At 40.3% G+C, this 24,746-nt stretch overlaps 1 protein-coding gene across 1 annotated transcript in view; it reads right to left on the reverse strand.

Moving 5' to 3' along the window:
- Positions 1–24,113, reverse strand: part of PKP4 (plakophilin 4) — a 228,820-nt gene extending 204,707 nt beyond the window's left edge. Inside the window, exon 1 of the mRNA XM_011991719.1 lies at positions 23,234–24,113. The gene's annotated coding sequence lies outside the window, so the exon portion shown is untranslated. The remainder of the gene's footprint in view (positions 1–23,233) is intronic.
- Positions 24,114–24,746: the final 633 nt, after the last annotated feature.

The raw sequence follows: 24,746 nt of genomic DNA on the forward strand, positions 1-24,746 counted from the left end.
TGATGGACGATTATTCACACATAAAAAGAAATGAGGCCAAGAATGGTGGCTCACACCTGTAATCACAGAACTTTGGAAGGTTGAGGCGGGAGGATTGCTTGAGCTCAGGAGTTTGAGAACAGACTGGGCAACACAGTGAGATATCATTTCAATATTTAAAAACAAAAAGTATAATATCAATTTTAAAAAGAAATTAATTTAAAAAGAAGCACTGATTTAGGCTACAACATAGATGAATCTTGAAAACATGCTAAGTAAAAAAAGTGAGACACAAAAGGCCATGTACTGCATAATTCTATTTACATGAAATGTCCAGAACAGGCAAATGCATAAAGACAGAAAGATGAGTGGTTCCCAGGTGCTGAGGGGAGAGAGAAATGGCAAATGACTGCTTAATGAGTGCAGGATTTATTTTTGGGGTGATAAAAATGTTCTGGAATTAGATAGGGATGGTGATTGTACAACTTTGTGAATATACTAAAAATCGCTGAACTATATCCTTTATAGGAGTGAATTTATGATATGCGAATACATCTCAATTGTCATATGCATTTCAATTCTTAGTTTTAAAATTTTATTAATTTCCTATTTATATGATTTTTCATTAAATATCTTAGGTGTGGTTTTTATTTCCTCTTAAAGAACTGCTGACCATTTTAATCATTTTTCTGTAAGTACAAACATCTGGGGGGTGAAAAAAAAAAGCATCCCAGAGACCGGTGCGCTGGCTCACACCTGTAATCCAGCTACTTTGGGAGGCCGAGGTAGGTGAATCACTTGAGGAAAGGAGTTTAAGATCAGCCTGGCGAAAATGGTGAAACCTTGTCTCTACTAAAAATTCAAAAATTAGCTGGGCGCGGTGGTGGGTGCCTGTAATCCCAGCTACTTGGGAGGCTATGGCAGGAGAATCACTTGAACCCAGGAGGCAGAGGCTGCAGTGAGCCAAGATCGCATTATTGCACTCCAGCCTGGGTGACAAGGTAAGACTCTGTCTCAAAAAATAAATAAACAAATAATAAACAAACAAATTCCATATAGGAGGCAAATTTTCAGAGTTGCTAGATACTTAAAATTAAGACAAAAGGAAATATTTTACAGAAATCTTTAAAATCTGTGAGTTGGCACTGACTTCTGTGCAGAAAAAGACAGGCATGTACTCCTGACCTAGAGACATGGGACAGATCTGCAATTTGGTGCTCTTTGTAAAGCAGCAGCAGTTCTGAGTCAACGTCTTGAGAAGATGAGTCTCCCCTCTTTCTGATACCCTTCTCAGCTGATGAAGGATACAAACATTTAAGCCACATGGGCAGCCCTGGTTGTAGCTAGGGCAGAAGCAAAACTGTGGAGTCAGTTTATGGGCAAGTCCTACATTCCAATATTAAGTCAAGTCAACAGAGGAATCAGAAATGATTTAGATACACATTTCCAAATTATGACTTGGAAAAAGGATTGCTTGTCTGGGTCATATAGTATATCAGAGACTAAAGAATAAACCAAGAATTATTAATGCTTTTTATTTACCTGCCATCAATGACAGAATATAAAGCTTTTTTCCCTTAATACAGTTGATATTAGTTGAACTCTTTCCCAAACTGATAAAGACATCATGATGATTCTCATTTTAAGTACGAAAGTGACAATCTGCCTATAGAAGCTTAATAAGACTATATTAAGGACAAATAAAATTTAAAAATTTTAAATTACAACATAAAAAATTAATTTTAAAAATTAGGCTGGGCAGTGGCTCACACCTGTAATCCCAGAACTTTGGGATCGCTTGAGTCCAGGATTTCAATAATAGCCTGAGCAACACGGCAAAACCCCGTCTCTACAAAAAATACAACAATAAACCGGGCATGGTGGCATGTGCCTATAGTTCCAGCTACTTGGGAGGCTTAGGTGGGAGCATCGCTTGATCCTGGGAGGAGGAGGCTGCAGTGAGCCAAGATTGTGCCACTGCACTCCAGCCTGAGGGAGACCCTGTATCAAAAAAAGACAAAAAATAATAAAATAAATAAATTTAAAAATTAAATGCTGAATTAAAAGTATAATGTTTAATAACTAAATTGGTTGAGAATTAAAAAGGTTTTAAAAACAATACTGCTTAGGTAACTCCTACTAATGGAAAAATAAAAATAATAGAAACCTCCTGGAGAATGCTGGCTTGGCAGCCTAGCCTAGAAAGGAATAGAAACAAGTCTCTCCATGGAAGTACTCAGTGGGTGGGATTTACTAATTCCAATACTGGGGAAAATGTGTCAGGAAATCATAACTATAACAAAGATTTTCCGCATCTAAAAGCCCATGTTTATGGAGATACAGACACGTAGTAAAACTAAAAACAAAATGAAGAGGATAAACACCAACTTCAGAATCCTTAAGCAAGCTTGGCAAACAAGATTTAAAAACATGAATAAGTTTTATGGGCACTCCATACATTATTCTCTGTACTGTTGCATATTTAAAATGTGCCATACAAACCCTAAGCAAAAAGTTTAATTATCATTAGTGATCATCAGTTTCATTTACAACAAAAGTTCAAATTATGTTTTTAAACAGTTACCAAAATACTATGTGGATAATTCACATTTTGTTTGTGCTTTACCACACTGAATTAAGGTTTAAGCCATCACTGATAACTTAGGCGATCTATCCAAATATTTAGAAAACTACTTAACAAAAAAAACATGAGCTATTGCCAAGACAGAGAGCGGTGGGCAGACCACATGCTTGCTGATGATTCCATTTATCTTGATTAGGACAGCACCTAGTACCACTCTTCTAAAACATGTTAATGTCTTTAAACACAAGAATGTAAAAAACACTTCTATTGGCATAGTCCAAAGGGTTTACTATGAAAATCAAAACCATAGCATGTGATCTGCCTGTGAAAACCCCATTTTACAACATTCTAACTCACTGAATGGGAGAAACAAAACATACAACTTAATAAAATTACTTCTAAGGTTCAGAAGTAATGTTTCTGAACGCTTCCCTAATCATAAAAAAAATCTAAATAATAATGTCTTTAAAATCTGGGATAAAGCTATAAGCTCCTATTCAATAGCCTCACATCTTATAGCTAACATGAGGTTAACATTAAGCTTCAAACCACACCCTTTCAAAACAAAACTGCAAATTTAAGATCTCTAACCTTTGCCAATCTATTTTAGAACACTGAAAACATTTTTTAGCCTGAACTAGAAATTTCTCTTAGAACATAAGAACTGAGGAAATAAACTTTGTCCCTGCCTTATCAGTCACACATATGAAGCATTAGTATAGTCATCAATTTATTTATTGGCATACCTCAGAAGCTGGTCTACAGCTCAGTTAGCATGAGGCCCTGGACTTTTTTTTTTTGAGAGATGGGTGCCTTGCTATGCTGCTCAGGCTGCAGTGCAGTGGTGATTCACAGGTAGGATCACAGTGTACTGCAGCCTCACTCTCCTGAGTTCAAGTAATACTCCTGCTTCAGCCTCCCGAGAAGCGTTGATTACAGGCATGTGCCATCATGCCCCGATTTAGCCCTTTTTTAAATCAGGATATTGTCGCCAGGAAACTGAACTTCAGGCTAATCCCAGTTGATCAATATGACAGCAGAATTTCAGGAAACCTTACTTTAAGACTGATACTTCTTTCTTCTTTATGGGGTCTATCCCCTGCTGCTTGACTTCCTTAGGTATCAGGCCATAATTACTACCTCAGTGGTACAGGGGCTGATACTTTTGCTTCAGTTAAGTAGTTCATTCTTTTTGGTTTGGTTTTTTTTTTTTTTTTTTTTTTTTTTTTTAAACGGAGTCTTGCTCTGTCGCCCAGGCTGGAGGGCAGTGGCCGGATCTTGGCTCACTGCAAGCTCCGCCTCCCGGGTTTACGCCATTCTCCTGCCTCAGCCTCCCGAGTAGCTGGGACTACAGGCGCCCGCCACCTCGCCCGGCTATTTTTTTTGTATTTTTTACTAGAGACGGGGTTTCACCGTGTTAGCCAGGATGGTCTTGATCTCCTGACCTCGTGATCCGCCCGTCTCGGCCTCCCAAAGTGCTGGGATTACAGGCTTGAGCCACCGCGCCCGGCCGGTATGGTTTTCTTCTAATTTTTTATTTGTAAAAAGCACACCTCCAGCGGAGTTGGATAGATCATTTCCTGTTTTTTCAATTAGTAGGGGAGAGGAGGAGCAAAGTCTGATATTTCCGGCCAGATAAGCTGATGGGAAACAAGACACCTAGCCCAGGCCTCCTGATACAGGTATGCATGCTGACCTCAGGGACCGTGTCTCCAGATCTCAGGCTCTTCCCCTGTAAAAGGGAAGAACTGCATATGGTGATCTCTAACATCTTTCCTTGGTCTAAAAGCTTGCGATTCTACAAGCACTAATCATCAGCAGTGTCATCCTCAAATAAATGTGGTCATATCTGTGGCTTAACTTCAAGGCAGTCATAAACTACAAGTGGAATTTCATTATTTATAAAAGCAAAAAAAAATTGTCCAATTATAAGGGATGAATTAACATTTACAAAGAATTCTATTACACAGGTGTTCACAGAATATAATTCTTTGTAAATGTTTTAAATACTTGTGTTAGAAGAGCATTTAATGGAGTAAGAATATGATGATTATTGATTCCAATTCTTTTAGATATGTACATGCAGAGGCTTAGAAAATAAAAACCTCCTGGAAGCATGTAAGACAAAATGACAGCAGTGGTCACCTGTGAATGCAGCTAACCTATACTTGGGTTTTACTTTCTTCTTTTGTGCTGCTCTGCATTGAAAGAGTTTTCTGCAAATGCATGGATTTCATTTACAATCAGAAAAAGAAAACTATTTTAAAAGTGAGATCGCCTAAATTTGAAACAGCAGGTCTCTAATCTGAGACTATTTTACTTCAAATAAAATCTTCAGGGGCTGGGTACAGTGGCTCACACCTATAATCTCAACACTTTGGGAGGGAGAGGTGGGAGGATCACTTGAGGCCAGAAGTTCAAGACTAACCTTGGCAACACAGCGAAATTCTGTCTCTAGAAAAGAATTAAAAATTAGCCAGGCAGGGTGGTGTATGCCTGTAGTCCGAGCTACTTGGGAGGCTGAGACGAGATGATCACTTGAACCCAGGAGGTCAAGGTTGCAGTGAGCTATAATCACACCACTGCACTCTGGGCTGGGCAACAGAGTGAGACTGGTCTCTAAAAAAATAAAATAAAATAAAGTTGAAAAATCATCAGAGGATGAGCCCCCCAATTCAAAAGTGCAGGAAAGCAATCATATGACATCCCAGCACACTTTTCACTGTGCATGTGGATGATAACCAATAACATGAATATAAAAGTAAAATCCTATCTTTGAAATTCAGTTACTAAGATACAATCACATGTGTACCTACAACACACCCCAATGATTTCCTGATCGCATATAAAAAGAGTCAGTGCACCGGTCCTCTGAAAGGAAAATAGCTGCTTTAATATTCTAAGTTAAAAAGATAAGGATGTTTCTTTGTCTTTATTGCAATGAAAATGAATTCTATGAGAGGAAGGGAGAGGCAAGAACATTCGAAAATCTGATGAAAGCTATAATTGCCCTCAAAAAGCTCCTTGATTTTGCCGACTGTCCCTATTAAAAAAAACGATTCTAAATATCTGAAAATTTATGTGAATTATAACTGTCTGTATTGGGTTGTGATTCTTCCAGAATCAGAACCCAAGACAAGAATTTCAGTGCATGTAGTTTATCTGGTAGACGGATATGGGAGATAGGCCAGGGAAGTCCATATGGGGTGCACTGAATCACTTACCACAGTGAACAAATGGGTCTTACTTCCACTCGGCACTTCTGCCAGCCTACAAAGAACCCACCTCAAAGATATCCCAACTAAGGGGTGAAAACGCTTAGCTACTGACTGAGGGTTGCTCCTGGAGTGATAACCCACTGGCACTTCTTACCTGCCCCAACACAGGTAGGTGGCAGAGAAGTCTTCTGGCTAAAAATTCTAGAAGCTTGCAGTAGAAAGCTGTCAGGTCACTGCAAGTGCCACAGGATGTGGACAGAGCACAGAAAGAATCTGCTGCCAGGTTGTTCCTACATACTGAGAACAATAAAAAAGTAAAAATGCCCTCACTGAGATTAAAATGCAAACCGCTGTGTCTAAAACACTGGGCACCTACTCTATGCCAGCGACTCTGCTGGGTGCTGAAGACAAAAAAAAAATAATGAAGTCAGTTTCATGACTTTCAAAGTCCACAATTTAGTGGGGAGACAGCATATATATGTTATCAAAAATACTAAAACTCTAATAAAAAGATTTAAAAAGTGGCACCAGGGGTCCTTGGCATTTTAAATGGAAAGGTGAACTTCCTTAAGGCAGTTATAAAAGTATCTTACTTTTCTTCTAGTAGAAAGAGCAGAGATCTTACCCTGGTGACAATAAGAACAACAACAACAAAAAAACACCACACATTCTGCTAATTCATGATTTTCTTCAACCCATCAGAGAGCTGATATCTCAGTATAACCAATTAGCCTGAAATCTAAGGAAGGAAAGGCAGCTCCAAGGTTGGGCTTGCTTACCTGGGACAGATGATGCTGGACACTAGTAAGAAGAACTGAGTTAAAAATGTTTAGCAAATTGCTAAGTGTTGAATGTGGGCAGGCAAGAGAATACAGAACCCCATAGGGCATCAGTTGGGCGGTGAATTCATACCCCTTGAGGGCTCTTCTACATGGACCTCCCCTGTTGCTAATTTAAAAAAGATTGGCCAGAGTCCTGAGAAGGCCTCCCACTGAGTGTGGGCCTGGGGAGGGGAGCAGCAGCCAGTGTGGGAGAGGCAAGAAATCCTGCCTGGATCCTTCTCCCCTATCTCTACTATGGAACAGCCTTACACTGCTGAGGGAAAGGCAAAAAACCCGTCTTCCTTAGGGCACTGGTGAAAAACCATTGCAAATGGGAAACAGGAAGTAAATTTTCATTTCCCAAATGAATTATGGAAAACATTTTACGCACAAGCAGTTGTCAAATTATTCTTGCCTTCACTTAAAATCTCATTTTTTTTTTTTAATTTTTATTGGGCTTAACTTTGACATTTTCAGTGTAATTCTGTGAATTCTCATCAATAACTGATTTCTGAGGCCCAGTGCTAGGAGTGGGCAGGGGTTCAATAATCAACACGGCCTAGATCCTTTGTTTCTAATAGCTTTGGTATTATAATATCTTAGAAGTGATATCGTAACACCAAGTGAGCCTCAGGGATCCTAGAATGTCATTACTGATTACAGAAAGACTCGATTGTTTTCAGCTATGTGGCAGCTTCAAGTCACCCAGAGTCTTGTACTTTCGGAGCTTCCCTCTGTCTTTGCTCAGTCCTTTAGGGGCAGCAAACGTGTAAAAGGCAGAATATCTGTTCTCCAGTAGCTTCTGCTAAAACTTGTTCATGGTTATGATGAAAGAAGAAAAACAATTGTTCTGGTCATCTTTGTAGTTTTGCTTTGGGAATTAAAATGAAAAAATACCCCGTAAACACAGAGATTTTATTATGTAATCCACATAATAAATACAATTCATTTAGTATCACCTTGCTTCGTAACCATTGGAAAATCAGAGTCCTCCTCTTACCTTAGGTTTTTTAATGCTGACCTTATAAGCCACACAAATTTTACCTGATTTTAAAATTTCATAAGCTAGCTTCAAAGCAAAAAATAAGCTAAGATACAGTATGAGTTGCTTTAAATGGATATATATGTATTTTAGACTTTTATTTTAGGTTCAGGGGTACATGTGAAGGTTAAATAGGTAAACTCATATCACTGGGGTATGTTGTACATATTATTTCATCACCCAGGAATTAAGTCCCATATCCCATAGTTACCTTTTCTGCCCCCTCTCTGCTCTCACCCTCTACCCTCAAGTAGACCCGAGGGTTGTTTTCTTCTTTGTGTCCATGAGTTCTCATCATTTAGCTCCCACTTATAAGTGAGAACATATGGTATTTGGTTTCTAGTCCTGAGTTAGTTTCCTGAGGATAAGAGCCTCCAGCTCCCTCCATGTTCTTGCAAAAGACCAGATCTTGTTATTTTTATGGCTGCATAGTATTCCACAGAGTGATATGTACCACATTTTCTTTATCCAGTCTGCCACTGATGGGCATTTAGGTTGATTCCATGTCTTTGCTACTGTTAACAGTGCTGCAGTGAACATTTGTGTGTGTGTGTGTGTGTGTGTGTGTGTATTTATAGTAGAATGATTTATATTCCTCTGGGTATATACCCAGTAATGGGATTGCTGGGTTGAATGGTAGTTCTGCTTTCAGCTCTTTGAGGAATCACCATACTGCTTTCCACAATGGCTGAAGTAATTTACACTCTCACCAACAGTATATAAGTGTTCCCTTTTTTCTGCAACCTCACCAGCATCTGTTATTTATTGACTTTTTAATAACAGACATTCTGACTGGTGTGAAATGGTATGTCATTGTGGTTTTTCGATTTGCATTTGTCTAATGATCAGTGATATTGAGCTTTTTAAAATATACTTGTTGACCACATGGATGTCCTCTTTTGAAAAGTATCTGTTCATGTCCTTTGCCCACTTTTACTGGAGTTGTTTTCCTCTTGTAAATTTAAGTTCCTTACAGATGCTGGATATTAGACCTTTGTCAGATGCACAGTTTGCAAATATCTTCTCCCATTCTGTAGGTTGTCTGTTTACTCTATTGTAAATGGATATATTTTAACATTTCATGCTTGTAACATTTAACATAAATCTATGCTACAGAGTCTGTAGTCTTTTTTTCACTGCTTTTAAAAAATTAGATGACTGGCCCTCCTCATAGGAAAAGCATAGGTTGTAATGAGTATACAGATCTTTTCCTTTTCTCTATCTGACTCAATTTGGTTGAAAAGACATAAAAACTGATATGGTCAGCCTAAAGACAGTTTTTAATTCTACTTTTTAAAATTCATTTTGATTTTAAATTTTTAGAAACTAAAAACAAAACTGTATGTATTTATTGTGTACAACACGATGTTGAAGTATACATACATGTGGACTGTTAAAACTAGCTTATTAACAAATGCATTACTTAACATAGCTATCATTTTTGTGGTGAGAACTCCTAACATCTACTCTCTGCATATTTCAAAAACATATTATCATTAATGATATTCACTATGCTGTGCAACAGATTCCTTGAACTCATTCTTTCCATCTAACTAATTATATATTCTTTAACCAACATCTTCCTATTGATTCACTTTCAGTTCTGAGCTAAGCTTCCTAGATAGAGCTTTATTGGTACAGAAAAACAGCTGAAGAGGAATGCATTTCTACTCTATACCTTTCAGAAACCACTTGATAAGCTATGTTTAAATTCTGGCTATGAGTAGAATGAGACCAAATAATTTAGGCATGTTTAATTTTTCAATAATCAGAAGTGTTTAAATGCTATTGTTAAGTTTAATGGAGTAACTAAAAAAGGAATTACTTTCAATGACTAGTTCTTTTTTCTTTGAAATAATGCTTAGTTCAATAAATGGCATTTAATAGAAGAAATAAATTGTCCTGATTTTGTAACTATGAATAAGATTGGAGAAATATTAAAACAGGCATTCACTGATATTTAGTTGGATAATACTGCTTATGTCAAATCAACTAGAAGAGATGAATCTTACTTCCAGTATGTCTTCTCTCATGTGTGATGAGCCTCTGTTACTGCAGTGATGTGCACAATTTGAAATAAAGCACAATCCTTCGTGTCAGCACTTAAAGGCTTTTTTTGACAATGAGCAAAATGTTAGACATTTCAGTGTGAATAGATCTCATGATCCAGAAAATACGAGCAGACAATTTAATTGTTCTTGACTGTAAAAATTAAATCCGATACTAAATTTAATCCAGGAATCTATTCATGTAGGGTTTTTCCCCCATTTTAAACAAAAATTAAACTTGCATGCCTAAGCATCTACATTGATGAAACATTCAGGAAGAAAATTCATGCTATATGATTTACAACCTATCCTCCTTACTCCCTGATTTCTATTAATTCTATTCTTTGGCTTTCCTCACTCCATCCATTACCATGCTTAAGTCCTCTCTATCCTAAAACTTTTTCAACCAAAACCTTGTCTTGGGCCATCATTCTCTCTCATTCACCTCCAAGGCTCTGAGAGATTCCTCTGCCCGTGGTGGGTGCATAGCGTTTGTTGAGGAGGAGCTTAGGTTGGTGGCTGGGCTGAATGGGCGTTGAAGCTGTGTTTGTAGCAAGCATGCTGTTTTTGAATTGGCATGGCTTAACAATACTCTCAGAAATTTTCACTCTCAATGGTTTTCACTAGTGCCCTAAGGAAGACTGGGGTTTTTTGCCTTTCTGTCCTTAGGCTGCTGCTCCCCTCCCCAGGCCCACACTCAGTGGGAGGCCTTCTCAGGACTCTGGCCAATCTTTTTTAAATTAGCAACAGGGGAGGTCCATGTAGAAGAGCCCTCAAGGGGTATGAATTCACCGCCCAACTGATGCCCTATGGGGTTCTGTATTCTCTTGCCTGCCCACATTCAACACTTAGCAATTTGCTAAACATTTTTAACTCAGTTCTTCTTACTAGTGTCCAGCATCATCTGTCCCAGGTAAGCAAGCCCAACCTTGGAGCTGCCTTTCCTTCCTTAGATTTCAGGCTAATTGGTTATACTGAGATATCAGCTCTCTGATGGGTTGAAGAAAATCATGAATTAGCAGAATGTGTGGTGTTTTTTGTTCTTGTTGTCATCAGAGTGAGCTCTTTGTTCTTTGTTTCCTTCTACCAGAAAAAAAGTTAGATACTATTAGAGTATCTATTTGAACTAGGTCTTGAAGGACTATGAAGATGTGAACCCGGAGTGGAGGGAGACAGAGAACAATGAGTAGAGACTAGTCTTGCTGATGTGGAGGGTTCAGGAAGGAGAGTAATTAGGTTTTGACTGTAATGGGCCTTATATGGTAGGTCGCTGGAGAATCTGAATATGATCCTGCAGGGCAAACAATGGGGAGCCACTTAAGGTTAGAAGAGAAGGGGATAACTAAGGTTGTAAACAAATTATTTAATTATTCATTCACTCAAAGAAAGCACCTGTTGCTTACTACATGTTAGGAATACTGCTACACGAGAGAAATACAGTGATGGCTATGACACAGTTCTAACCTGCTGAGAGCTCACAACATGGCCAGGAAAGAGACACAGAAACTATTCACAATGTGACAAGTGTTCAAAGCAGAGTTATGTGCAGAGTGATGACAAGCACAGGTGGGAAGGTTGAAATCTGGAGTGTGGCAGAGCAAAGGGCCAGGGAGAGCTTCATTAAAGAGGAGTCATTGAGTTAGACCCCAAAGAAGAAAAACAAGGGCTCACCAGGCAGAGAAGGACATAATACGTAATCACAGAAAAACCTTCAGGAAATACACGACTTATTGGGAGGATCATATTTCTGTGAAAGTAAATAATGCTGAGGTTATATCATTCAAATATAGAAAAAGGATCAAATCCTTAAAAGCACCATATTAAAAATGAATGTTACTGTATAGCTGTATTTTAGGACTGATTACAGTCAACACTTACCTTTTCAGCTAGGATTTTGGAAGACTGAAGTAATGATAATAAAAATATTAAAATGAACATAAAATTAATACTGAACAGAGTATAAAGCTCGTTAAATAATCTGATGGTATTTTAAACTATGAAAATAAACAGATTTGACCTTCAAGGTAGAAAAGACATTAATAAAAACTAACCAAAGTATCAATCATGAAGACTTTATTTAGCCAGATGCAATTTCAACATATTTCTCTGGCAGAGGTATATACAACAGTCACACAAAAAGCATGGTGGGAAGGAGGGGATAAGAAAATCACTTTAGAAAATGTCCTTTCTGGCCGGGTGTGGTGGTTCACACCTGTAACCCCAGCACTTTGGGAGGCCAAGGCAGGCAGATCACCTGAGGTCAGGAGTTCGAGACCAGCCTGGCCAACATGGCGAAACCCCATCTCTACTAAAAACACAAAAATTAGCTGGTCATGGTGGTATGCGCCTGTAATCCCAGCTACTCAGGAGGTTGAGACAGGAGAATAGCTTGAACCCAGGAGGCGGAGGTTGCAGTGAGCCGAGATCACCCCACTGCCCTCCAGCCTGGGCAACAGAGCAAGGCTCCATCACACACACACACACACAAACGTATTTTCTGGCTAGGCATGGTGGCTCATGCCGGCAATCCCAGCACTTTGGGAAGCTGAGGCGGGAGGATTGCTTGTGGCCAGGAGTTCGAGACCAGTCTGGGCAACATGGCCAGATCTCACCTCTACAATAAACAAAAACAAAAAAATCAGTCAGGCATGGTAGCATGTGCCTGTAGTCCCAGGTACTCAGAAGGCTGAGGCGAGTGGGTCCCTTGAGCCCAGGAATTTGAGGCTGCAGTGAGTTATAAGAGTACCGCCACTGCACTCCAGCCTGGGTGACAGAGTGAGACCCTGTCTCGAAGAATAAGAAAAGAAAATGTCTAATTTCTTTTCTTCTAGGAATGAAACAATCCTCACCTTTCAAAGTATCATGTATACTTATTGGCTTCAACCTAATGACTGGATTAATTCCAATCACACAGGAGAATACTGTCTTCATTTTACATCCTCACCTTGCCTGTTAGCATGGTGCACTATCAACATTTTTTTGTAAGAATATTACCTATGATCATATGCAGGTGAAATTCTGAAAGAGTCAACATTAATGATTATATTTTAAAATATAATACTGTTACAGAAAATGAAATGTGCCTGCTATCTAAAACAAAATAAAATATAACAAAACCAAACAAATCCTGAAGCCAGGTTACAAAGCAACTTCACGAATTCCACTTAAAATCAATGAGTTTTTGCTAAAAAATAAGGTAAACCTGTGCGAAGTACTACTTATAAAACAGTAACAAAAGATAAAAGACTTGATTTTATAGACAAGTTTTTGTAATTTACCAAGCTATAAATCTAACTTATAAAATTCTTTATTTTAATTCACCAACACATTGATAAAGATGGCTGGATTACTGAGGTCTCACATAATTCAGCGCATAATTCAGAAAGAAAGCTTTAAAAATTATGATTCGGGCTGGGCACGGTGGCTCAGGCCTTTAATCCCAGCACTATGGGAGGCCAAGGCGGGCAGATCACGAGGTCAGGAGATCGAGACTACCCTGGCTAACATGGTGAAACCCCGTCTCTACTAAAAATACAAAAAATTAGCCAGGCATGGTGGCGGGCGCCTGTAGTACCAGCTACTCTGGAGGCTGAGGCAGGCGAATGGCCTGAACCCGGGAGGCAGAGCTTGCAGTGAGCCGAGATCGCGCCACTGCACTCCAGCCTGGGTGACAAAGTAAGACTCCATCTCACAAAAAATAAAATAAATAAATAAATAAAAATAAAAATTATGATTCAATGCAGCAATTGCATTCCTGGGCGTTCCCCCAGAGAAAAGTATACTTATGCTAAACTGTACATACATATTCATAGTAACTCTATTTGTAGTAGCTATAAGTTAGAAACAGCAGGTGAATGGTTAAGGAAACTATGGTACATCTATATTATGGAATATTACTTGGCTATAAAACAGAACAGACTACCCATACATGCAGGAACCTGGAATAATCTCCAAAGAATTACGCAGAATGGGAAAAAATATCCAAAGTTACATACTTTATCAACGTATTTGTATAATTTTTTTTTTTTTTTTTTGGAGCTAGAGTTTCACTCTACTGGCCAGGCTGGAGTGCAGTGGTACTACCATAACTCATTGTAGCCTCAACCTCCTGGGTTCAAGCAATCCTTCTGCCTCAGCTTCCCAATTATCTGAGACTACAGGCACCTGCCACCACACGCAGCTAATTTTTAAAATTTTTCTTAGAGACAGGGTCTGCCTATGTTGCCCAGGCTGGTCTTGAACTCTTGGCCTCAAGCAATCTTCATATCTTAGCCTTTCACAGTGCTCAGATAATAGGAGTGAGCCACCGTGTCCACAGTTTTTTCTTTTGGAGACAGGGTCTCACTCTTTCATCCAGGACAGAGTGCAGTGGTGAGATCATGGCTCACTGCAGTCTTGCCCTCCCAGGCTCAAGCCATCCTCCCACCTCAGCCTCCTCAGTAGCTGTAACTACAGGTGTACGCCACTAGCATTCTTAAAATGACAAAACTATAGATGTGATGAACAATGAATGGTTGCCAGAGACTTAGGAGGGGATGAGGGTAGGGGAGATGAGCTTTGTGGTGATGGAAATGTTATGTATCTTGATATTATCAATGTTAATATCCTGGTTGTGACACTGTATTACAGTTTTGCAAGATGTTACCATTGGGGAAAAAACGATATAAAGGGTACACAGGATCTTTCTTTCTGTAAATTTTATTACAGTAATTATATGAGGTTGGGAAAGGGACAACCAAAATGTGTAAGAATATTTCTATCTACTATATTAAGACCAAACAAAGGTTTACTTACTATACCAACTAGGTCAAAACAAGCTACAAAATTTCATTTCGTTACTCTTAACATTTATGTAATTTTATAGTACCAATAATACCCTTAGCATTTTTGTAACATTTCCCCTTTGAAAAACTTCATGTGCTTTAAATTATATCTACTTCTGTCTTCTTCAGCTGAGTATACAAAGATATTACTGATTCACAAAAGGTATGGATACAGAAAGTTTGCTCAACACCACACTTTCAAAGCTTAGTTTAGTCTTGGTGCTTGATGGGTGCCTAGTAATAGTACGATAAAGAGCATTATGAAAACTCATCTCACTGTGGTTATAATCCAGGCAATTAAGGTTAAAATGAACATGAACCAATCTGTTTACAATCTTCTAATTAATTTCTTTTCTTTCTTTTTCTTTTTTTTTTGAAATGGAGTTTCGCTCTGTCACCTAGGCTGGAGTGCAGTGATGTAATCTCTGCACACTGCAACCTCTGCCTCATGGGTTCATGTGATTCTCCCACCTCAGCCTCCCAAGTAGCTGGGACCACAGGCGCCTGCCAAAATTTTTTTTTTCTTTTTTGTATTTTTAGTAGAGACAGGGTTTCACCAAGTTGTCCAGGCCGGTCTTGAACTCCTAATCTCAAGTGATCCACCTGCCTCAGCCTCCCAAAGTGCTGGGATTACAGCTTGAGCCACTGCACCCGGCCATTAATTTCTTTACTAAGGAATGTGGTATAATGAATTATTTATCTAGCAAGTTTTATTACAAAAGCATTTTTTTAAAAGTCTAAATAGTTTTTTCCTTTGAAACATGCAGGATAAATGGTATTAGGGTCTCAGACCAGTTTACAAAAGGACAGAGGATAAGTATTAGGCACAGACAGACAAGATTATCCAAGAGTAGTAGGTGAAGGTGTTCAAAAGTAGAGGTCAAACTCATTTATTCACTTAAGGTATGTAGAACCGCTGGAGGTTGAGATTAAGTCACGTAGAAAGATAAAGTCCCTGCTATTGAGTAGCTTAGAGCAGGACTATGTTCCCATGGAACTGATATACTCTAGTTACACTATAGGATGGGAGATTTACAGATTAATGTTGCTTCTATGAAAAATTATATTCACAGTTCTAAACCATATTTTGGAAGATTGACACTTGCCAATATACTATCCAAAGATTTCAGACTGACACTTATTTTTCATCTGTTAATAGTCTGAATTAGACCTTTAACATCTGAGTTGTTTATCACAAGTCTCAGACTAATAGCATTAACAGTTCTTGTGAAGTCCAGTTCGATTTTGATTCCTTATTCAGTGCCTTTTTTAAACAGACTTACTGCTTATGTAGTCATCGACAAACTGACAGTAAGTGAAAAATTCCCATCAGTGCATCATTCTGAGATTCAAGGCAAGAGTCAGTGAGACCATTTATTCTAGCATATGTCACAAGAGATTTTAAAACATTCTGTTTATTCATAACAATGGGAGGGAATATTTTCAACAGTAAGATTGGGCTTATAAAGACACACAAACATAGAGAATACAAGAAAAGCAAAAAACACAATAAACCAAAATACTGCTATATGAAAAATAAAAATAAGAACTTAATAAAATGGCAGATCTTAAGGCATAAATTATGGTTTCTCGTAAATAATGTATTGTCATTATGATTAATTATTTCACACAGGCTATATGGTAAAGTGTTTCAAGAGATACAGCCAAAATAAATCAAGTTCATGATTAAAATTTGTTTTGAAATCACTACTTATCTTTGGTGCAGACTTATCCCAAAGAAAGCTAATGAGAGTGGTTAATGCCTATCTCCAGAATCGAGTAATTTATCATGTAATACAAAACGAAGCAAGTAGAAGTATAAGCTAAAACCTGGTTATTTTATAGCTCATCCTTAATACTTACGAAACAATTTTACATGTTTATTTATATACCAACATTTCTAGGACAATCTTCTCTACCTTATGTGTCTTATCTTTCCCAACCAGATTGAAAAATGTATCATGGATTCCTTAAAGACTGAGACTCCCATTACTGAATCTAACACAGACAGTAAGTATCCCTGGAGGAAGTCATCTTTTTGGCCATAAGGCCTATCAGAGTCTGATATGGAGCAGGGGACTAAAAACTGTTGGTTAAAATGAACTAAAATGAATCATTTCAAATAAGTAGTATGGTTTTAAATAAGTATGCAAAACGAAACACAATACCTTACACACAGTAGGACTCCAACAAATATCTAAAGTAATAATTGTCCACAGTCCCCTCACTTGCACCCCTAGTGGTATACAGGAATAAAGTTACCTTTAACTCATCAAACAGTCCCTGTTTCCCACTCAACCCAGGGTATAGGTGTCAGAACACATGATCCATTTTACTGCAAAGTGGTAAATAATGGTTTGTTTTACATGAGTGTTTACAATTCTCATGAAGATCTGGGAACAACAGACAGTTCTTCAAGGGTTTACTTTGATCATGACATTGACAATTCATTTAATACTGCATACAATAGTAGTATAATTAATGCTTCCCTTTGCAAATAATGTCCTTATTGCATTAGCAAAGGGGAAGAGCTAACCTCAACACTTTTTAAAAATTGTTTTATAGATTTATACATACTAGAGTTCTATAGGGACTTTTTTTCCTCCACAAAGGAAGAGAACAGGGTCTAGAAGAAACTTTCATCACTGAATTTTTAAATTACTTTTTATAGAAGAGCACAAATCCAAGTAAAAAATTATCCTCATGAAATGTGCCACAATTTCTGAACACTGGTAGATTGTCTACATGTAATAATTAGAGTTGAATGAAAAGGACCTATATTCTATGAGATATGGATTAGTGAGTTCCCTATGAACCTAAAGTATTCATACAAAATGTTTTCAGAGGAGCGACTCTGTGTCAGTTGTTCAACTTCTCTGAGGACAAATCAAACCATCTGAGCAAGTAAGAAGTGGGTCATTCTCACTGTAACAAGACTAGTCCCTTCTAATCACCATCCTAAATCCCCTTTCTTGTTTCTATCCAACTTCTAGAAAATGTAGTCTCAATCAGAGGTGAAGTCTCCAGTGTGCACAGGGGACTGGTTGTAGACAAATGAGTCCCAGAAGGCAGGGCTATGACAAACTGCAGATGTGCAGCTCCACAAAGGCTCACTGCTCAGCTCCTGCCCCGAGGAGCCCCAAGGATCCTCACTCCTGGAGCACTTCACACCACCATCACACAAGACACGGAGCCACTGACTCAGCCACAAAGGGGTCACAGGTTTGTCTGGCTGCGACACTTATATTTTCAGGAGCTGAGAATTTCAAGTATACAACTTCAATTTTCTCTCCTTATCCCAAAGGGTAAATTGTCATAAATCCTTGGGAAGACAGTACATTCTTGCTGAGGAAAAAATGTAACGGCTTGATGTTCAAGAGTTGCGAAATGTAAGTACTAGAAGGACTCTAGAGAGCATCTGGACCAGCTCCCTCATTTTATAGACAAGAAAACTAAAGCCCACGAGAGTTAAATGACTTGCTCATGGGACACACACCTGCACAGTGGCAAAGCCAGGACTAGAACTAGAGCCTCTTGATATCTGTTTAACCACTGTCTGTTGATTTACATCATGTATCTTCCAAACCTCCTTCCTCTTTTCTAGCCTTTCTGGATTTGGGAGTCTCCTGCTGATTTCAAATATCCATTTATTTATTTTTTCAACTGTGATCACTTTCAGACAGAAAAGCCAGCTTAAAGAGTTAACTTACAAGCTGCATTTGGGCAAACGGTGTTAAATGATCAACAGTTTCTAATGCTTTATTCATGTACTGACTAGCAAAGACATTTTATAAAATGACTACTACCTGGGGTTACAAATGCAATAATTGTATACATTCTCCTATACTTGCTGGCTAGTAGTGGTTAATGCCTCTCCAAGTATTACCTACCACAAGAAGCTACAACTTCCTTACTTAAAAAGGCCCTTAATTACTGTGCTGGATTCTCTTTCTTACAGACAATGTCCTGCAAACTATCAAGCTCATAATGGTTCTCTTCAGCAGTTTATTTCTTCCCTGAAATATCCTGTTGAAATCCATAATCATTTTGACAAAACCCACACAGAAAGCAAGCCAATAATTTCCCTGGCATTTGGTAAATGCAGCAGAAACCATCATAAAGCACCACAATGTAAAAATAATGATTTAAATGTATTAAGTGCTGGCTCTGAGCCAGCTCCTGTTGTAAGCACTTCACATGTATTAATTCATTTAATCTCCACAACCACCATATGAAGTGGGTACTTTTATCACTCCATCCTACAGATGAGCAAAACGAGGACCATAGAGTTTATACAATCTCCCAGGTTACACAGCTAGCAAGTTGCAGTGCCAGAACTGGACCCTGACAGTAAGGTTGCTAACCATGACACCTCACTACCTTAATGACACTTCATGAGCCTCACTGAATGTAAAGGTGAAATCTCAAGCACTTTCCCTGGCCAAAACTACCATATGTAATCTTGGACTAGGGTAGAGGTAGCAAGACTTTGAAAACATGTGCTTCATCTCTTACCCTCACTTCCCAAAATGATATCGTTATAAAACAAAACAAAACAATTAAAAATGAATGTGAAGAAGGTTCGAAGTCTCAAAAGAGAAATTCAACTTCCTTGCTGTCATGATTTGAGGTACAAGAGGGAACAGTATATTCAAGCTTGGAAAAGTTTTTTTTTCTTTCTTTCTTAAGAAAAATTTTTTAAAACCACTGTGAACTTCAGGAATCTTGAGCTAAAATGTAACTTAGATCAATATAATCCAAACTGTATTTTTAAAAGGAGGAAACTATCATCCAAACGTTAAATGGTTTGTCAAGGTAATAAGGTTTAATGGCAGATCTCCTAATTTCTGATTTGGGATACCTTTTACCTCCCTCATGCTTGCAATTAAAACACAGCTTACAATGGGACAAAACTTCACATACCACCTAGCCAGTGTTTCAAAAGTCTATTTGTAAACCGATTGTGGGTTTCTATGAAAAACTGCATTCCAAGTTTCCAGCCAGGCCCCAAAAGTCTGCATAGTACCCTGATAGCCTCATTTCAAATACACATTTTACCTAACTTTCATATACAGTATCATTTTTGTGTCAAATCCCACACCTGTTTTAAATTCAACCTGGAATACAGGACACCAATGTCTACAGGTTATGCACATGGCCTCAGACCACAAGCAGCTTCCTCTGCCTTGCCAAGTTGACAGATGTGGTGATGGCATAGTGTGTATGTGTTGTGGCGGGGTGGTGGGGGCAGTTTAGGGGCACAGATTAAGGAAGAGCAGTACTAACACCATTGAATATTTGCAACTCACCAAATTTATATTTAGTGGAGAGGAAACTATAGAAGTCAAACATGCCTCGGATGTCAAAGAAAGGTGCTTCCCCTGGCCCCCTTTCTCCCTACCCTACATTGTGAGTTCTCGATTTTGTGAGGACTGTATCATTCTATATCTAGCTACCTGGACTGGCACCCACCCAACCACCAGGCATTATTCCATTCAGGAAAAATGCTTTGCAATCACATGACTTACAATAACTCAGACACTTCTATATTTTAATTTATATATTTAGTAGTAATAATATCTCACAATACAATCCCTAACGACATTTTTTCAGCTGCAATGAATCATTATATATGAGTCATAATAAACTATAATGTTATGAAGACTCTGAATAATAAAATGATCGGTGATATAGCCAACATTTATTGGTATATTAAATAAATCTGAATTATGAAAAGGAAAAAACAACAGGTCAATGATGAAGAAAATGTCTGCAACATTCCTGAGTTTAACTGAAGATCACCATCATGTAACATCCCCAATTTAGTAATGGTAACATAGCACACTAAATTAAGATAATTCCACTGAATTATTAAAGTGACAATGTAAGAAATATTTGAATGTTGTGCAGCTTCTGAACTGAAACCAGCAAGTATGTTCTTGGCAACTCAGGGCCTGATTACCCTACCCTGAAATAACCCTGTTATTTCTTATCACTGAGCATCGAACTGACCTGCTGACTGCTATCATCACTTCCACTGATGTAAGAAAGCTTACATCCATGTATCTTAAAAGTTTTCCTTCTTTTCTCTATTTGCAGTTGTCTGTAGTACTGTCTGGCTGTGAAACAGTTATTTAATTCTCCAAACATACCTAGTCCGCTGGTGTTATGTTTCAGATTCTTCTTCCCCTTTAGTGCAGGATGGGCACTACAGAATCATTTCACACATTGAAGGAGTACTTATCTCCCTATACACCTGAAGGCGTGAAGGCAAACTTCCCAAACTGACGTGCAATTCCATAGGCATTTATGCCCTAAAATAACCCTATAATAACCTCTATTTTACCTTCCATTTAAGAATGAAGATATGATGTTCATTTTAGAATTAAGCAAGGTAGGGAATTACTGCTCAATTGAAATAGAAAAAAAACACATTCGATTACAGAGCATTCTCGAAATACCTTAATACTTCAAAAGAGTCAGGTAAGAGGCTAGACTTACCTGATGGTTGGCATCATCCAGGGTATGAATATTATTTAAATTGATCCCTGAGTAACAGCATGGAAATTACTCAGGTCAAAAATTGGCAATAATTGCATCTTTAAAAATTAAAGTGAGTTTCCAATTTTTACATTAAATTTACTTTGCCTATTTACAAGAAAAGGAAGAAAACTGCAATTCTAATTTAAACCTAATCCAAATACTCAAGGTCATACAAGTGCTAAAGTTTTTATTAAACTGAATTTGGTAGTAGTTTCTTTAAATTCATATTATGTCAGAACTAGTCACAAAATTAGATTTGATTTATTCAGCTTATAAATGCGTTATTGTTGCAATAAAGTATGTAATTTTACTTTCTGGTTGAATACTAGCTGCCCCTAGTTTCTTCTTCCCTTGTTTTCCATCAATACTCTCTGCTCCCTTACCTCCCTCCAAAAACAATACAGGTAAAAATTGAAATAACTGGATACTTCACTTCTCCAACTTAGACTCCTCAGTATAATATATAAGACGCCAGATGCAGCACCCTCTCCTTACATAATAGTAGGGGGTGGGGAGGGAATGTACTTTAGTCAAAATATGATTTCGGTTATTTTCAATTGTGTAGGATCACTAGTTGAAAAACTTCCTCTCTTCAAATATCTGTAACAAATAGAAAGCATTTCTAACCGAAAGGTTACCTTTACCTGAAGCAGGCAAAACTATTTGCACAGCCAATTGTGTGTGTGTGTGTGTGTGTGAGCTCCATACATCTGAAGAGGGTTTTCAATTTCTAATGCGGCAGGTAAACTAAATTTGCTTTTACTTCCTCATCTTGACATCAAGTCAAATAAGCACGGGTTAAGCATGGGTTAAACTCTGCTGTAATATGATATTGTTACATAATAAAAGTTTCCTGTTAGCATTTACAAACACCTCCCAATATCCTCCATAGTGTTACTGGACACAAATTAAACCTCTAAATTAGAAGATTCACTGATTATGCACACAGCTGAAAAACAACGTAGCAACCAAAAGATAAATCTTTCTGAGTACAAAATATTTTTTTTCTATTTTTTTTTCCTTTCTGTTGAGTCCTTAACTAAAGGCTCCTATTTGATAGTTTTCGATGTCCTTGATCTACACAAAGTAGGTGTTGGAAGAAAGCTGATTGGTCAGACAACTGACTTATTATTTTACTGAATCTGACATAAAATAACCAGGTGCAAAGAGGTTTGTCATAAATGCAACCTTCCAAGCAAATTGTGTCAAATAAAAACACACATACGATGCTTTTCAACATCCGGAAACACTTATTTCAGACATTAGTTGTTCTCGTTTTCATGTTGCTATTTTCCATAACTGTTTTACAGGCACCAAAACGAAGATACTCTCACAGCAATATACTGCATTCAAGAAGACAAGCATTCTTCTAGTTTCTCTTTTAAAATAAAAAGAATCTAAGCTCAATTCTCGCGAACCATTTTCTGTCAAAATTTTGCTCTCCCGTATTAAGGAAAACAAAATTTGACCAAAAATGCATACTGACCATCATTGATTTTACACGTAAATAATTACCGTTCTTTAAAAGTTGTAGGGCAGCATTTTTTTTTCAGTCAAACTCAGTAACAAAGAACTGAGACCTCCACTAATAAATAACATCTTGAAATATACCTGATTGTGGTGTCCCCGTGTCAGTTCAATGGTAACTGACACGCCCCGAATTTAACTGTACCAGACAGTTCTATCTGTCCCATCGCTGACCAAACAGTGCTTCTCTGTTTCTATTCATTATGTATTATACGAGGTCTAAACACAGCCCAGTATGACGAGGGAAAAAATTACACTTCTTAGGATACCAAAGTGATGCATTCAAGATCTCTCTTGCAGTACATGCCCGTCCATAAGCACTAACAGGCATTTTTTGGATACAGCTAAAATATGTTGGCCCCAAGCTCATTACTCTAAGAACCTTCAGGTCCCCTGTTCCTGCTGGTTTTCAGAAAACCCTGGTAAAAACCAGGCACTATCCAAACCTTGCACACCAAACTTGCAAACAGCCTTGTGCAATGATCAATAACCTTGGCTACAGAGTCATTGGCCCCAAATTCACGGTCCTGAAGACCAATGAAGCAAAAACCCAGACGAAATGCTAGCTGGAGCCCCAAAGAATTACCGCGCTTCCCCTCTGCCGCATGGAGGGAAGCAATGGGAGAAGAGGAGAGGAATGAGGCTCACCAGCTCCGAAGATGCTCCGGTGACCTCTGGCTGCGCGGCGAGAGCTGGGGAGGGAAGGCGCTAGTGCAGCCGCGGCGGGCTGTGTGGACTCTGCCCCTGGTGCATTCCTCGCATTCCTGCACAATCTGTCGCCAGCCCAGGAGCCAGCAGCGCGCGTCCCCCGCTGTACACACACACCTGACTACCGCTGCGCCCCGAGCGGCCACGGCCGCCGCGGCGCCTCCACTGCCCGCGCTCGCGGTGTGTCGCACTCAGCCAACACGCAGCCAAATCCCGGCCCCGCCGCTCGCTCTCCGGGTGGCGGTCCAGGGGAGAGGGCCGGCAGCCTCAGCAGCCGGTGGGGAGGAGGGGGATACCAGATCCGCCAGGGAGGTGCCGCAGCTCCGCTTCAACTCCTGGCAGGGAGAGGAGGAAGCGGCGGCGCAGGAGGGCAGCGGCGAGGCTCCGGGCTGGGAAGCCGGGAGGGGTGGAGCGTGAGGATCCGCGGCCAGTAGAGAGGGGCGCACTGGGCAGAGGGGGTGGGCAGGACCGGCAAGGAGTGCAGGACTTCGGGGACAAACGCAAGACCGCGCGGGCAGCAGGGGCGTGGGAGGACGGGGAGGGGGCCAAGGTGCAGGATCTGGGGCTGCAACGACAGCCAGCCAGCCCCGAGGGCTGAGGAGGGCGGGCGTCCTGTGGTGTCGGGGGCGCAGGGGCCGCGGAGCGGCAGGCAGCGGGGAAGCCGCCGCGAGGGCGTCCAGCAAGGCTCAGCGCGGCGCTCAAGTTCGGGGCTGGGGGCTCCTGATCCACACAGCCCAGCGTAGGCAGAGGTCGTGCGCGGCGCGTACGGGAGACCAGGGAGAGGAATCGCCGGGAAAAGCAAATGGAGGGTGAAACTTGTGCGCCTGCCGGGGGGAGGGGAGCAGCAGGCGAGTGCGGGCAGGAACACGAGGCGGGGCAGGAAAGCCGCGGCGGCCGCCAGGCGCGGGGACCGGGCAGCGGGAGGGAGGCCCCCAGCCCCCGGTGCGCAGGTCTGTACACACACACCTGACTACCGCTGCGCCCCGAGCGGCCACGGCCGCCGCGGCGCCTCCACTGCCCGCGCTCGCGGTGTGTCGCACTCAGCCAACACGCAGCCAAATCCCGGCCCCGCCGCTCGCTCTCCGGGTGGCGGTCCAGGGGAGAGGGCCGGCAGCCTCAGCAGCCGGTGGGGAGGAGGGGGATACCAGATCCGCCAGGGAGGTGCCGCAGCTCCGCTTCAACTCCTGGCAGGGAGAGGAGGAAGCGGCGGCGCAGGAGGGCAGCGGCGAGGCTCCGGGCTGGGAAGCCGGGAGGGGTGGAGCGTGAGGATCCGCGGCCAGTAGAGAGGGGCGCACTGGGCAGAGGGGGTGGGCAGGACCGGCAAGGAGTGCAGGACTTCGGGGACAAACGCAAGACCGCGCGGGCAGCAGGGGCGTGGGAGGACGGGGAGGGGGCCAAGGTGCAGGATCTGGGGCTGCAACGACAGCCAGCCAGCCCCGAGGGCTGAGGAGGG

This window comes from Mandrillus leucophaeus, unplaced genomic scaffold (genome assembly GCF_000951045.1).
Source record: "Mandrillus leucophaeus isolate KB7577 unplaced genomic scaffold, Mleu.le_1.0 Scaffold110, whole genome shotgun sequence".
Taxonomy (NCBI): domain Eukaryota; kingdom Metazoa; phylum Chordata; class Mammalia; order Primates; family Cercopithecidae; genus Mandrillus; species Mandrillus leucophaeus.